This window comes from Ranitomeya imitator, chromosome 2 (assembly GCF_032444005.1).
Source record: "Ranitomeya imitator isolate aRanImi1 chromosome 2, aRanImi1.pri, whole genome shotgun sequence".
Taxonomy (NCBI): Eukaryota; Metazoa; Chordata; class Amphibia; order Anura; family Dendrobatidae; genus Ranitomeya; species Ranitomeya imitator.
Genome location: NC_091283.1, coordinates 519,676,336 through 519,691,325, shown reverse-complemented (window position 1 = coordinate 519,691,325; position 14,990 = coordinate 519,676,336).

Genomic DNA, 14,990 nt, shown 5'->3' with positions numbered 1-14,990 from the left:
TAGTTAATAGGTGCGGGCAGATCGCGATTCTGCCCGCGCCTATTACGGGCACATGTCAGCTGTTCAAAACAGCTGACATGTCCCGGCTTTGGTGCGGGCTCACCGCGGAGCCCTGCATCAAAGCAGGGGAGCCGGCATCGGACGGTATAGTACGTCCGATGCCGGTAAGGGGTTAATACATCAGAATTTTCCTTTTTTCCTGGAGCTGGATTACCGAACTCTTTATAGTTATTTAGCCACCAATTGAGGAACCAGAGATATGCAACAATGCACATGGATCACATTTGGACTATTTTATTTCACACATTTTACATATATATATATATATATATATATATATATATATATTTATGAGTACCCCAATAATGAAAAAACAATATTAGAAGGTTGGTCAGAGGGTGAATCTTAACTTTTATTACTGGCCTAAATTATCTCCTTGACATGAATTGCAAAACTATCCAAATAAAGGAATAGATAAGCCAGTGTGGATAGATTAGGCTCTTGACACCAATAAAACCTGTGGGCCCCATACATGCCAGTGCTATCCTGTTACTTAGCATGCCTAAATGGTATAATTATCTTTTCACATGCAATTATTTTCCCCCAAAGGCAGGAAATAGTTGAGTTCAACTGATGTAGTCATTTATGGTCCACTGAAGTACTATAAAAGGAATTTTGTTTCAGTAACTGCAAACTGCAACACTTCAATTCACAAAGGAATAATGCCAGCTATTTATTTCTGGCGTTTGTTAAGTGAATGTTTATACGCAAGTCCCTAATTTGTAATGTTAGAAAAATATTGAGCTAATTTAGTGGGCATAAGTCCTAGTGGAAGATTAAAATCATAATATTATGTAAACGAACTTTAGGCTTTATTGCACTCATGTCTGTGTTTCCTCTCAATCTTCTTTTACACTTCCAGCAGTACAGCCATTCTCAATGATAACACTCAAAGTTGACTTTTTCACCAAATCTTTTCCTATTGATTTGTTAGTTTCTCGGCATGTGTTTAATGCAAGTCTGAGTTAAAGGGAATCTGCCTGCACAGAAGATCAATTCAAACACTGCCCATACAAGGGCGGACAGTGTTCATGTAACCACGCAATCGCACAGCGCATGTGCTAGATTACAGCGCCAACCAGATCAGTATGACACTGATGGCAAGGGGGTGATAGTATAATGAAGTGAGGAGGCAGTGATTTCTTCCAGGCACCACACGCCCAGAGCCTGGAAAAAATCATTTACATAAAAGATTATAAATCAATTTCTCAATGTCTACACCACAGCTATGAAGCATACAGCTAAGACTGTTTTAATCATTCAATGACCATATGACCATATTAATAGATAAATATTGTCCAGGGGGTGACAGATTCCATTTAAAGGGGTTTTCAATATTTTCTAAAGTCCCGGTATAACATTTTCCTATGCTAACGATTTCATTGTGCAGCACGGATTTGCCATAGTTGACACATAACTGGTAGCCAGACCCTGGCTGCTGACATTACTGCTTGATCAATGCCATAGTCACACATAGAGTAGAGCATGTGTGAAATAAATACTGGATATCCTTTGGTAACCCCGGTTTATGGAATGATATGTAGGTGTCAGTAGCAGGCTTGGTTTTCTCTCTAGTCCTCAGTAAGTCCAAGATTTGGGCTGAGTCATTACTGGATTTAGAAAGATTTAAAGTGAATAGAATGTAAGTCCGCAAGGACTGGCTCCTCTCCCCTCTGTACCAGTCTGTCACTGTAAACTTGTTTACTGTATACAATAGCACCATGGAATTAATGGTGCTATATAAATAAATAATTATAATAATAATAATAATAAAGTGCGTACAACTTATTTGCTAGTAAACTGAAAGGACTCTGTTACTGAGGACTGCTGTTCCAATGCTATTGGTATGATCTAACATACATCCTTTTTGTTTCTTTTTTGGGTGGTTGGTAGAAGGCCACTTGTATACTCCATTAAGCTAATGTCTATTTAATGCTCTGCCAAGCAGGGATTAATTTATGTTTTCTATATTATGTTATGTGTATGCATGTTATTTTGGGGTATGGGGTTTTGGGGTTGTAGCTATTTCCCCTTAATGACTTGTAAATAATGATGGGCGAACCTGAACAGTAACTTATCTGGGAAGTCCGTGCTACTGTTTGGGTTCGGCACCCCAGACACCAAGTCTTTCCCATGATGTCATCTGTGTAACAGCAAGAGAAACACTGGTGGCTATGATCAGCAGTAAGATCATTAACACCAGTCAGAGAGCTGTGGTTCTTCTGACAGCCAGCAGCTGTGACCGGCATTAAAAAATGTAAGGTGTCAGCTGATGTGAGTACTACTCCCATTAGCCTACATCTGCTGCTGGTAAAAACAGTGACAGTAGGCACCACTGTTGGAAGTATTCATCAGCCAGTGCCTGTGCTATATATAAATAAAAAATCGTCTTTCTCTTTTTGATAACCATCATGGCAAAGCTAACAGCTGTGGGTTGCAAATCTCAGCTGTCAGCTTTATCATGGCTGGTTATCAAGAATAGAGGAGTCTCCACAATGTTTTTTTTAAATTTTAGTCTATTTGGGTCTATTTGACCCCCCATTTTTGATAACCAGCCAAGCTTAAGCAGACAGCTGGGGACTGATATTCTCAGGCTGGTGGGGCCATGGATATTGGTCCCCCAGCCTAAAAATAGCAGCCTGAAGTCACCCCAGAAAAGGTGCATCTATTAGATACGTTAATTCTGGTGCTTTGCCCGGCTCTTCTCACTTTTCATATTTTTGGGGTTGATGTCACCTTTATATTGTCACGCGACATCAAGCCCATGGGTGAGTAATGGAGAGGCGTCTATAAGACACTATCTATTACTAACCACATAGTCATATTGTCAATAAAAAAAACACCCAGAATAAACTTCTTTTTTAAAATAAAATTACACACCGTTTTACAAATTTATTTAAAATAACAATCACAGTTATACTTGCCTTACACCCATTCTATTGAAACCCTCATCCCCTGTAAAAACAAAAAATAATAAACAACAAAAATATCCAATGCCCATTTCATTGAAGCCCTTGTCTCTGGTAAAAAAAACAAAACAAAAATAAAAAACAACAATATCCGTCACCTCTCTGACATGTTGTCTCACACTATAATCCATGTCTGTGATAATTGGTTTTCTGTTGTGAATTCTGCTCTTGGATTCCCTCCAGTGGTTGTAGGTGGGAATGCAGTTGTCTCTGAGTCACAGTCCTGGCCAGGTGTATCTACTGATTGCAGTTCTGACTGGGATATTTAGGTGTGCAGGATTCATTAGTCCTTGGCAGTTGTCAATGTTTCTTCTGAAGTGTTGGATCACTTTCTGGCTTCTCCTGCTCAGGTGTCAATTCAGCAAAGATAAGTGTCTGGTTTTTGTTTCTGTGGCACACATGCAGTGTGCTTATATTCTGTGCTATTCATTTGTTTTTCTCTTGTCCAGCTTAGATTGTGTCAGTGTTTTCTCGGTCTTGTTGGATTCTCTGGAGATGCAGATATACGCTCCACATCTTTAGTTAGATGGTGGAGTTTTTGTATTTTCTGCTGTGGATATTTTTGGAAGTTTTTTTTAATACTGACCGCTTAGTATCCTGGCCTATCCTTTCCTATTTAGCTAGTGTGTGCCTCATTTGCTAAATCCTGTTTTCTGCCTACGTGTGTCTTTTCCTCTACTACTCACAGTCAATATTTGTGGGGGGCTGTCTATCCTTTGGGGTTCAGCTCTGAGGCAAGGTAGAAATTCCTATTTCCATCTATAGGGGTATTTAGTCCTCCGGCTGTGTCGAGGTGTCTAGGTTTTGTTAGGCACACCCCACGGCAACTTCTAGTTGCGGTGATAAGATCAGGGTTTGCGGTCAGTTTAGTTACCGCCTACTCCAGTGAAAGTTTTCATGCTGCTCCAAGGTCACCTGATCACAACAGTTTTCAACCTGGATGCTGCCAAGATGCGACCGTCCTGACTGAAAACCATGGGAGAATGAGCTGCTGCGAGCACAGCGTCAGTGACAAGCAGTGATATCATTGAGGTTACTGCAGGTCACTGAGGCTGTGTTCCCAGCTCACTTGAGTGTGAGCCAGGCCGATGAACTGCGGTGACCTAATTGAGATCACCGCTAGCACCGTGAGAAAAAGATCTCATGGTGCAGCACTGAGCTTAGTGAGTTCTCTGCATTTCACCATAAGAAATTTCTCATGGTGAACTGCGGTCAAAAACCCACCAAACCCAAACATTCAGGGGTTCGCTCATCACTATTTGTAAAACCTAACAGTCAGGAGTTTACCACACGATGTAGAGAAATAAATAAAATATGACTCATATTAGTCATAAATGTTATGGATCAACCAGGTTGTCTACTGCTCACCTAAGAGGACTTGTTGTGGATTCACCATATAGTCACATGAGAGCCAGGGCATCTGCTGTTTTGGTTGTCCAATCCAACTTTGATTACAGAAATGGGCACTTACTTCATTTTAGGCAATAAAATACTGCACATTGAGAGCAATAAAAGACTCTTCAAAATAGAATCAAAAGCAGAACCATTTTAGAGAAAAGTTAATTCAGATTGCAAAATGAAAGTTAAAGGGACTCTGTTGCCTGAATTTGGAGGGAACAATCTTCAGCCATAGGGGCGGGTTTTTCGGGTGTTTGATTCACCCTTTCCTTACCCGCTGGCTGCATCCTGGCTGCAATATTGGATTGAAGTTCATTCTCTGTCCTCCGTAGTACATGCCTGCACAAGGCAATCTTGCCTTGCGCAGGCGTGTACTATGGAGGACAGAGAATGAACTTCAATATTGCAGCTGACATACTGCTGACATACTCCAGCCACATGAGGTCTGGCATTGTCCTGCATTATGGGAACCCAGGGCCACCTGCACCAGCATTTGGTCTCACAAGATGTCTGATGATCTCATTTCGGTACCTAATGGCAGTCAAGCTACCTCTGGCGAGCACATGGAGGGCTGTGTGGCCCTCCAAAGAAATGCCACCCCACACCATTACTGACCCACTGCCAAACCAGTCATGCTGAAGGATGTTGCAGACAACAAATCGCTCTCCATGGCATCTCCTGACTCTGTCACGTCTTTCACAAGTGCTCAGTGTAAACCTCCTTTCATCTGTGAAGAGCACAGGACGCCAATGGCGAATTTGCCAATCCTGGTGTTCTGTGGCAAATGCCAAGAGTCCTGCTTGGTGTTGGGCTGTGAGCATAACCCCCATCTGTGGACATCGGGCACTCAGACCATCCTCATGGAGTCGGTTTATAAACGTTTGTGCAGACACATGCACATTTGTGGCCTGCTGGAGGTCATTTTGCAGGGCTCTTGCAGTGCTCCTCCTGTTCCTCCTTACACAAAGGCTGAGGCAGCAGTCCTGCTGCTGGGTTGTTGCCCTCCTATGGCCCCTCCACATCTCCTGGTATACTGGCCTGTCTCCTGGTAGCGCCTCCAGCCTCTGGACACTACGCTGACAGAGACAGCAAATCTCCTTGCCACAGCTTGCATTGATGTGCCATTCTGGATGAGCTGCAATACCTGAGCCACTTGTGTGGGTTGTAGAGTCCGTCTCATGCTACTATGAGTGTGAAAGCACAACCAACATTCAAAAGTGACCAAAACCTCAGCCAGAAAGCATTGGTACTGAGTTGTGGTCTGTGATCCCCACCTGCAGAACCACTCCTTTATTGATTGTGTCTTGATAATTGCCAATAATTTCCATCTGTTGTCTATTCCATTTGCACAACAGCATGTGAAATTGATTCTCAAACAGTGCTGCTTCCTAAGTGGACAGTTTGATTTCACAGAAGTTTGATTTACTTGGAGCTATATTCTGTTGTTTAAGTGTTCTCCTCATTTGTTTGAGCAGTGTGTGTATATATATATATATATATATATATATATACAGTTAGGTCCATATATATTTGGACAGAGACAATATTTTTCTAATTTTGGTTATAGACATTACCACAATGAATTTTAAACAAAACAATTCAGACGCAGTTGAAGTTCAGACTTTCAGCTTTCATTTGAGGGTATCCACATTAAAATTGGATGAAGGGTTTAGGAGTTTCAGCTCCTTAACATGTGCCACCCTGTTTTTAAAGGGACCAAAAGTAATTGGACAATTGACTCCAAGGCTATTTCATGGACAGGTGTGGGCAATCCCTTCGTTATGTCATTCTCAAATAAACAGATAAAAGGCCTGGAGTTGATTTGAGGTGTGATGCATGCATTTGGAAGGTTTTGCTGTGAAGTAAACATGTGGTCAAAGGAGCTCTCCATGCAGGTGAAACAAGCCATCCTTAAGCTGCGAAAACAGAAAAAAACCCATCCGAGAAATTGCTGCAATATTAGGAGTGGCAAAATCTACAGTTTGGTACATCCTGAGAAAGAAAGAAAGCACTGGTGAACTCATCAATGCAAAAAGACCTGGGCGCCCACAGAAGACAACAGTGGTGGATGATCGCAGAATAATCTCCATGGTGAAGAGAAACCCCTTCACAACAGCCAACCAAGTGAACAACACTCTCCAGGAGGTAGGCGTATCAATATCCAAATCTACCATAAAGAAAAGACTGCATAAATGTAAATACAGAGGGTTCACTGCACGGTGCAAGCAACTCATAAGCATCAACAATATGAAGGCTAGACTGGACTTTGCTAAAAAAACATCTAAAAAGCCAGCACATTTCTGGAAGAACATTCTTTGGATAGATGAAACCAACATCAACCTCTACTAGAATGATGGAAAGAGAAAAGTATGGCGAAGGCGTGGTACAGCTCATGATCCAAAGCATAGCACATCATCTGTAAAACACGGCGGAGGCAGTGTGATGGCTTGGGCATGCATGGCTGCCAGTGGCACTGGGTCACTAGTGTTTATTGATGATGTGACACAGGACAGAAGCAGCCGAATGAATTCTGAGATATTCAGAGACATACTGTGTGTTCAGATCCAGCCAAATGCAGCCAAACTGATTGGTCGTCATTTCATACTACAGATGGACAATGACCCAAAACATAAAGCCAAAGCACCCAGAGTTTATTAAAGCAAAGAAGTGGAATATTCTTGAATGGCCAAGTCAGTCACCTGATCTCAACCCAATTGAGCATGCATTTCACTTGTTAAAGACTAAACTTCAGACAGAAAGGTCCACGAACAAACAGCAACTGAAAACCACCGCAGTGAAGGCCTGGCAGAGCTTCAAAAAGGATGAAACACAGCGTCTGGTGGTGTCCATGAGTTCAACACTTCAGGCAGTCATTGCCAACAAAGGGTTTTCAACCCAAGTACTAAAAATGAGCATTTTATTTAAAATTATTGAATCTGTCCAATAACTTTTGGTCCCTTTAAAAACAGGGTGGCACATGTTAAGGAGCTGAAACTCCTAAACCCTTCATCGAATTTTAATGTGGATACCCTCAAATGAAAGCTGAAAGTCTGAACTTCAACTGCATCTGAATTGTTTTGTTTAAAACTCATTGTGGTAATGTCTATAACCAAAATTAGAAAAATGTTGTCTCTGTCCAAATATATATTGACCTAACTGTATATATATATATATATATATATATATATATATATATATATATATATATATATATATATACTGGATGGAAAGTGATGCTCAACTTGTCTCTACTGAATTCGCCATAGGTGTTTGATTGGGTTCAGATCAGGAGACATACTTGGCCTTTGAATCACGATCTATGATGTTCTTTTTCAGAAATGCAACAGTGGCCTTGGATGTGTATTTTGCATCATTGTCGTATTGGAAAAGTGCACATCTACTAAGGGCATGGAGTAATGGTAGTATCTTCTTTTTCAGTTTAGAGCAGTGCATCTGTGAATTAATTATACCGTCAATCAAATGTAGCTCCCGACATCAGGAGAACTCACACAGCCCACTTCCACATAAGGACGCTGCCACCACCATGTTTTACAGTAGGCAGCATGGCTTTTTCTAAATTAATTTTTTCAAATTCATGGTGCCTACAGTGAAATACGGTGATGGTATACAGTGGGGCAAAAAAGTATTTAGTCAGTCAGCAATAGTGCAAGTTCCACCACTTAAAAAGATGAGAGGCGTATGTAATTTACATCATAGGTAGACTTCAACTATGGGAGACAAACAGAGAAAAAAAAATCCAGACAATCACATTGTCTGTTTTTTTTAACAATTTATTTGCATATTATGGTGGAAAATAAGTATTTGGTCACAAACAAACAATCAAGATTTCTGGCTCTCACAGACCTGTAACTTCTTCTTTAAGAGTCTCCTCTTTCCTCCACTCATTACCTGTAGTAATGGCACCTGTTTAAACTTGTTTTTCAGTATAAAAAGACACCTGTGCACACCCTCAAACAGTCTGACTCCAAACTCCACTATGGTGAAGACCAAAGAGCTGTCAAAGGACACCAGAAACAAAATTGTAGCCCTGCACCAGGCTGGGAAGACTGAATCTGCAATAGCCAACCAGCTTGGAGTGAAGAAATCAACAGTAAGAGCAATAATTAGAAAATGGAAGACATACAAGACCACTGATAATCTCCCTCGATCTGGGGCTCCACGCAAAATCCCACCCCGTGGGGTCAGAATGATCACAAGAACGGTGAGCAAAAATCCCAGAACCACGCGGGGGGACCTAGTGAATGAACTGCAGAGAGCTGGGACCAATGTAACAAGGCCTACCATAAGTAACACACTACGCCACCATGGACTCAGATCCTGCAGTGCCAGACGTGTCCCACTGCTTAAGCCAGTACATGTCCGGGCCCATCTGAAGTTTGCTAGAGAGCATTTGGATGATCCAGAGGAGTTTTGGGAGAATGTCCTATGGTCTGATTAAACCAAACTGGAACTGTTTGGTAGAAACACAACTTGTCGTGTTTGGAGGAAAAAGAATACTGAGTTGCATCCATCAAACACCATACCTACTGTAAAGCATGGTGGTGGAAATATCATGCTTTGGGGCTGTTTCTCTGCAAAGGGGCCAGAACGACTGATCCGGTTACATGAAAGAATGAATGGGGCCATGTATCGTGAGATTTTGAGTGCAAACCTCCTTCCATCAGCAAGGGCATTGAAGATGAAACGTGGCTGGGTCTTTCAACATGACAATGATCCAAAGCACACCGCCAGGGCAACGAAGGAGTGGCTTCATAGGAAGCATTTCAAGGTCCTGGAGTGGCCTAGCCAGTCTCCAGATCTCAACCCTATAGAAAACCTTTGGAGGGAGTTGAAAGTCCGTGTTGCCAAGCGAAAAGCCAAAAACATCACTGCTCTAGAGGAGATCTGCAAGGAGGAATGGGCCAACATACCAACAACAGTGTGTGGCAACCTTGCGAAGACTTACAGAAAACGTTTGACCTCTGTCATTGCCAACAAAGGATATATTACAAAGTATTGAGATGAAATTTTGTTTCTGACCAAATACTTATTTTCCACCATAATATGGAAATAAAATGTTAAAAAAACAGACAATGTGATTTTCTGGATTTTTTTTTCTCAGTTTGTCTCCCAGAGTTGAGGTCTACCTATGATGTAAATTACAGACGCCTCTCATCTTTTTAAGTGGTGGAACTTGCACTATTGCTGACTGACTAAATAATTTTTTGCCCCACTGTATGTCTTTAAGTAGGGCTGCATGAGTACTCATTGCATTCGGGATTACATGCTATATTATTATTATTTATTGTTATAGCGCCATTTATTCCATGGCGCTTTACATGTAAGGAGGGGTATACATAATAAAAAAAGTACAGTAAGCTTAAACAATATAAGTCATAACTGGTACAGGAGGAGAGCGGACCCTGCCCACGAAGGCTCACAATCTACAAGGGATGGGTGAGAATACAGTAGGCGAGGGTAGAGCTGGTCATGCAGCGGTTTGGTCAATCGGTGGTTACTGCAGGTTATAGGCTTGTCGGAAGAGGTGGGTCTTCAGGCTCTTTTTGAAGGTTTTGATGGTAGGTGAGAGTCTGATATGTTGTGGTAGAGAGTTCCAGAGTAGGGGTGATGCGCGAGAGAAATCTTTTATGCGATTGTGGGAAGAGGAGATAAGAGGGGAATAGAGAAGGAGATCTTGTGAGGATCGGAGGTTGCTTGCAGGAAAGTACTGGGAGACGAGGTCACAGATGTATGGAGGAGACAGGTTGCGGATGGCTTTGTATGTCATGGTTAGAGTTTTGTACTGGAGTCTCTGGGCAATGGGGAGCCAGTGAAGGGATTGACAGAGGGGAGAAGCTGGGGAATAGCGGGGGGACAGGTGGATTAGTCGGGCAGCAGAGTTTAGAATAGATTGGAGGGGTGCAAGAGTGTTCGAGGGGAGGCCACAGAGCAGGAGGTTGCAGTAGTCAAGGCGAGAGATGATGAGGACATGGACTAGGGTTTTTGCAGATTCTTGGTTGAGGAATGAATGGATTCGTGAAATATTTTTGAGTTGAAGTCGGCAGGAAGTGGAAAGGGCTTGGATATGTGGTTTGAAGGAGAGATCAGCATCAAGGATTACCCCGAGGAAGCGAGCTTGTGGGACTGGGGAGAGTGGGCAGCCATTTACTGTAATGGATAGGTTCGTTGGGGGGGTCACGTGAGATGGGGGAAAGTTTATGAATTGTGTTTTGTCAATGTTAAGTTTCAGAAATCTAGCGGAGAAGAAGGATGAAATAGTGGACAGACATTGAGGGATTCTGGTTTGTAGGGAGGTGATGTCTGGTCCAGAGATGTAGATCTGTGTGTCATTAGCATAGAGATGATACTGAAAGCCATGAGATTCTATGAGCTGTCCCAGGCCAAAGATGTAAATGGAGAAGACCAGGGGCCCTAGGACTGAACCTTGTGGGACTCCGATAGGGGCGAGGTGAGGAGGTGGTGTGTGAGTGGGAGACGCTGAATGTCCGTTCTGTTAGGTATGATGAGATCCAGGATAGGGCCAAGTCTGTGATGCCAAGGGATGAGAGGGTCTGTAATACTAGGGAATGGTCCACTGTGTCAAAGGCAGCCGACAGGTCCAGGAGGAGGAGGACAGAGTAGTGTTGCTTGCTCTTGGCGGTCATTGGTGACCTTAGTAAGGGCAGTTTCAGTGGAGTGGTGTGACCGGAAGCCAGATTGTAAGCGGTCAAAGAGGGAGCAAGAAGAGAGATGGGAGGACAGTTCAAGGTAGATGTGTTGTTCCAGTAGCTTGGAGGCATAGGGGAGAAGTGATATAGGGCGATAGCTAGATACAGAGGATGGGTCAAGAGAGGGCTTTTTGAGGATAGGTGTGATGGAGGCATGTTTAAAGCTTGAGGGGAAAACACCAGTTGTTAGTGATAGGTTGAAGAGATGCGTTAGAGTTGGGATGAAGACTGTGGTGAGGTTTAAATATTAAAGTTAACTCAGGTACCAAATAATATCTCTGCAATGGAGGGGAGAAATTAAACAAAGCAAAAACTTTTCATTCCACTCTACAGTCTAAATTACATGCTGTGTCCAGTTCAATATGAAAAAATTGGTGAAAGGTCCTTTTTAAGGGTACCATCATTTTTGTCTAGGCCAATTTCATACGTTTTTCTTTTGCTGTTTTACATAGTTCTGTTAAACCACAATTCAAAAGCAATGTCTGATTTTCATCAGTTGATACCCAGTAAAGTTACATTGAAAATTACTTGTATTAATTTAAAGCTATTTTGGTGACCATGGTGTTTGTTTTTTATGTCAATGGAAGGATACCCACAATTTTGTCCATGTGTGTATATCTGATCTTATCTACCTTAAAAAGAGATGAACTGGAATTTAAGTCAGTACGAATGCATTTATGCGCATACTCACACTGGCCATAAACAGACAAAACCCAAGATACAAACATAATAGGCAAATACCCTGCAGTAAATAAATAAACAGTGCATGAAAATAATATACGGTGCTTCGTGAACATAATTTTGATAATAAAAAAAATGTAAAAACCATCCCACCATGTCACAGTGATAATTTTGATAAAAAATGTATCATCTCACCATGTCATGGTGACTTTATTCCAAGTGCCCCCAACCTCTAATATTAAAACCTTACCATTTGTCAAGTGACATGTATGTGGATAATGGCTGCTAAGGACTGAACCCTACTAGAACACCAATACATGGGGAACTACATTAATAAAATGACCAGCTCAAAGAAAAGGCAGGCCACATCTTTATATGCACAGGATGCAAACAAACTGAATTAAAAAGCTTAAACAGATGAGCTGGAATTTAAGTTGGTGTGCATGTATCATGTAAGCGCATTTTCACACTAGCCTCGCGGCTGTCTGCCAGCTTGGGGCATTAGGTCCAGGTCTAGCAAACAGGTCTGAAGAGCAAATCTAAAAATGGTGAATTTTGTGAGAAGCCTTGCACAGAAGAGCAGATCTGGATGCACATATACTGGTCATAGAGGTTTACAGATAATTTAAGTATGGTACGCTGGAGACAGGATGATACTATCTGTTAGAGGAGGTGCTTGAAGATGGATGTGACAGTGTGTTGGGAGTGCTGGATGGGAGAATACTGAATGGGGGCACTATTACCAATCTCTTCAAAGGGTACGTTGAACATAGGCTGTACCTCTATTCCCTGGAGGGTTCCTATAAGGATGTGTTTTGATTTTTACTTTGTATATTGTGGTATTGTACGGAATTTATAATAAAGATTGATTCTTTTAGGACCTCTGGATCTAGGTATACTGCTTCGGCGTGATTTCTGTGGAAAAGCTTTGGTTATCATTATACCCATAATGGGGGCTCCGGTTGCCTCTACTGTTAGAGGGGGCAGGAGCTGAATGTGGCTCGCGACCCTCTCTTAGAGCTAAATGTGGCGCTCTAGGTCAGAAAGGTTGGGGACCACTGGTCTATGGATACATATAACATCAAATATTTAGGCAACCATTTATAGCTGTAAATATTGAGACTCAGTATGGCACTTCTTTACAGAGTATGGAATAAATTGGGTCAGACAAACTCAATGAGATTGTGAAGTGCAGTGACTCTTTGGAATGTGCCCTTACTTGACCTTTTGTTTATTTTTCATTAGTCTCCTTGGAAAGAGGAAGCGATACATACATGCTAGCCACCTTAGGGAGAGACCCAAGTTGGGCTAAATGTAGCGGGACGAAAGAGACCGAAAAGCCCTCTACTTAAAGGAAATACATAGTGGATGCTTTCCTGAAACGGAAAGTACTTGCAAGCAGCATAATACAAAGAATAGCAGGTTTACCCAGAATCCTTTGCAGTAGGCGGAGCTATGCAAATCATCTCTTTCCACCCCTGTCTAATCCACAGCGCTTGGAACCGCCAAGCGTGCAATGCTGCGGATTAGTTTCTAAATTTACACAGCCAACCAATTCCTACCTGTGGACACGTGTTTCGGGCTTTAGGCCCTCATCAGCACAGGGCTGGAATTGGTTGGCTGTATGGAGTGGGGCTCGGTGAGCAAGCGATACATACATGCTAGCCACCTTAGGGAGAGACCCAAGTTGGGCTAAATGTAGCGGGACGAAAGAGACCGAAAAGCCCTCTACTTAAAGGAAATACATAGTGGATGCTTTCCTGAAACGGAAAGTACTTGCAAGCAGCATAATACAAAGAATAGCAGGTTTACCCAGAATCCTTTGCAGTAGGCGGAGCTATGCAAATCATCTCTTTCCACCCCTGTCTAATCCACAGCGCTTGGAACCGCCAAGCGTGCAATGCTGCGGATTAGTTTCTAAATTTACACAGCCAACCAATTCCTACCTGTGGACACGTGTTTCGGGCTTTAGGCCCTCATCAGCACAGGGCTGGAATTGGTTGGCTGTATGGAGTGGGGCTCGGTGAGCAAGCGATACATACATGCTAGCCACCTTAGGGAGAGACCCAAGTTGGGCTAAATGTAGCGGGACGAAAGAGACCGAAAAGCCCTCTACTTAAAGGAAATACATAGTGGATGCTTTCCTGAAACGGAAAGTACTTGCAAGCAGCATAATACAAAGAATAGCAGGTTTACCCAGAATCCTTTGCAGTAGGCGGAGCTATGCAAATCATCTCTTTCCACCCCTGTCTAATCCACAGCGCTTGGAACCGCCAAGCGTGCAATGCTGCGGATTAGTTTCTAAATTTACACAGCCAACCAATTCCTACCTGTGGACACGTGTTTCGGGCTTTAGGCCCTCATCAGCACAGGGCTGGAATTGGTTGGCTGTATGGAGTGGGGCTCGGTGAGCAAGCGATACATACATGCTAGCCACCTTAGGGAGAGACCCAAGTTGGGCTAAATGTAGCGGGACGAAAGAGACCGAAAAGCCCTCTACTTAAAGGAAATACATAGTGGATGCTTTCCTGAAACGGAAAGTACTTGCAAGCAGCATAATACAAAGAATAGCAGGTTTACCCAGAATCCTTTGCAGTAGGCGGAGCTATGCAAATCATCTCTTTCCACCCCTGTCTAATCCACAGCGCTTGGAACCGCCAAGCGTGCAATGCTGCGGATTAGTTTCAAAATTTACACAGCCAACCAATTCCTACCTGTGGACACGTGTTTCGGGCTTTAGGCCCTCATCAGCACAGGGCTGGAATTGGTTGGCTGTATGGAGTGGGGCTCGGTGAGCAAGCGATACATACATGCTAGCCACCTTAGGGAGAGACCCAAGTTGGGCTAAATGTAGCGGGACGAAAGAGACCGAAAAGCCCTCTACTTAAAGGAAATACATAGTGGATGCTTTCCTGAAACGGAAAGTACTTGCAAGCAGCATAATACAAAGAATAGCAGGTTTACCCAGAATCCTTTGCAGTAGGCGGAGCTATGCAAATCATCTCTTTCCACCCCTGTCTAATCCACAGCGCTTGGAACCGCCAAGCGTGCAATGCTGCGGATTAGTTTCTAAATTTACACAGCCAACCAATTCCTACCTGTGGACACGTGTTTCGGGCTTTAGGCCCTCATCAGCACAGGGCTGGAATTGGTT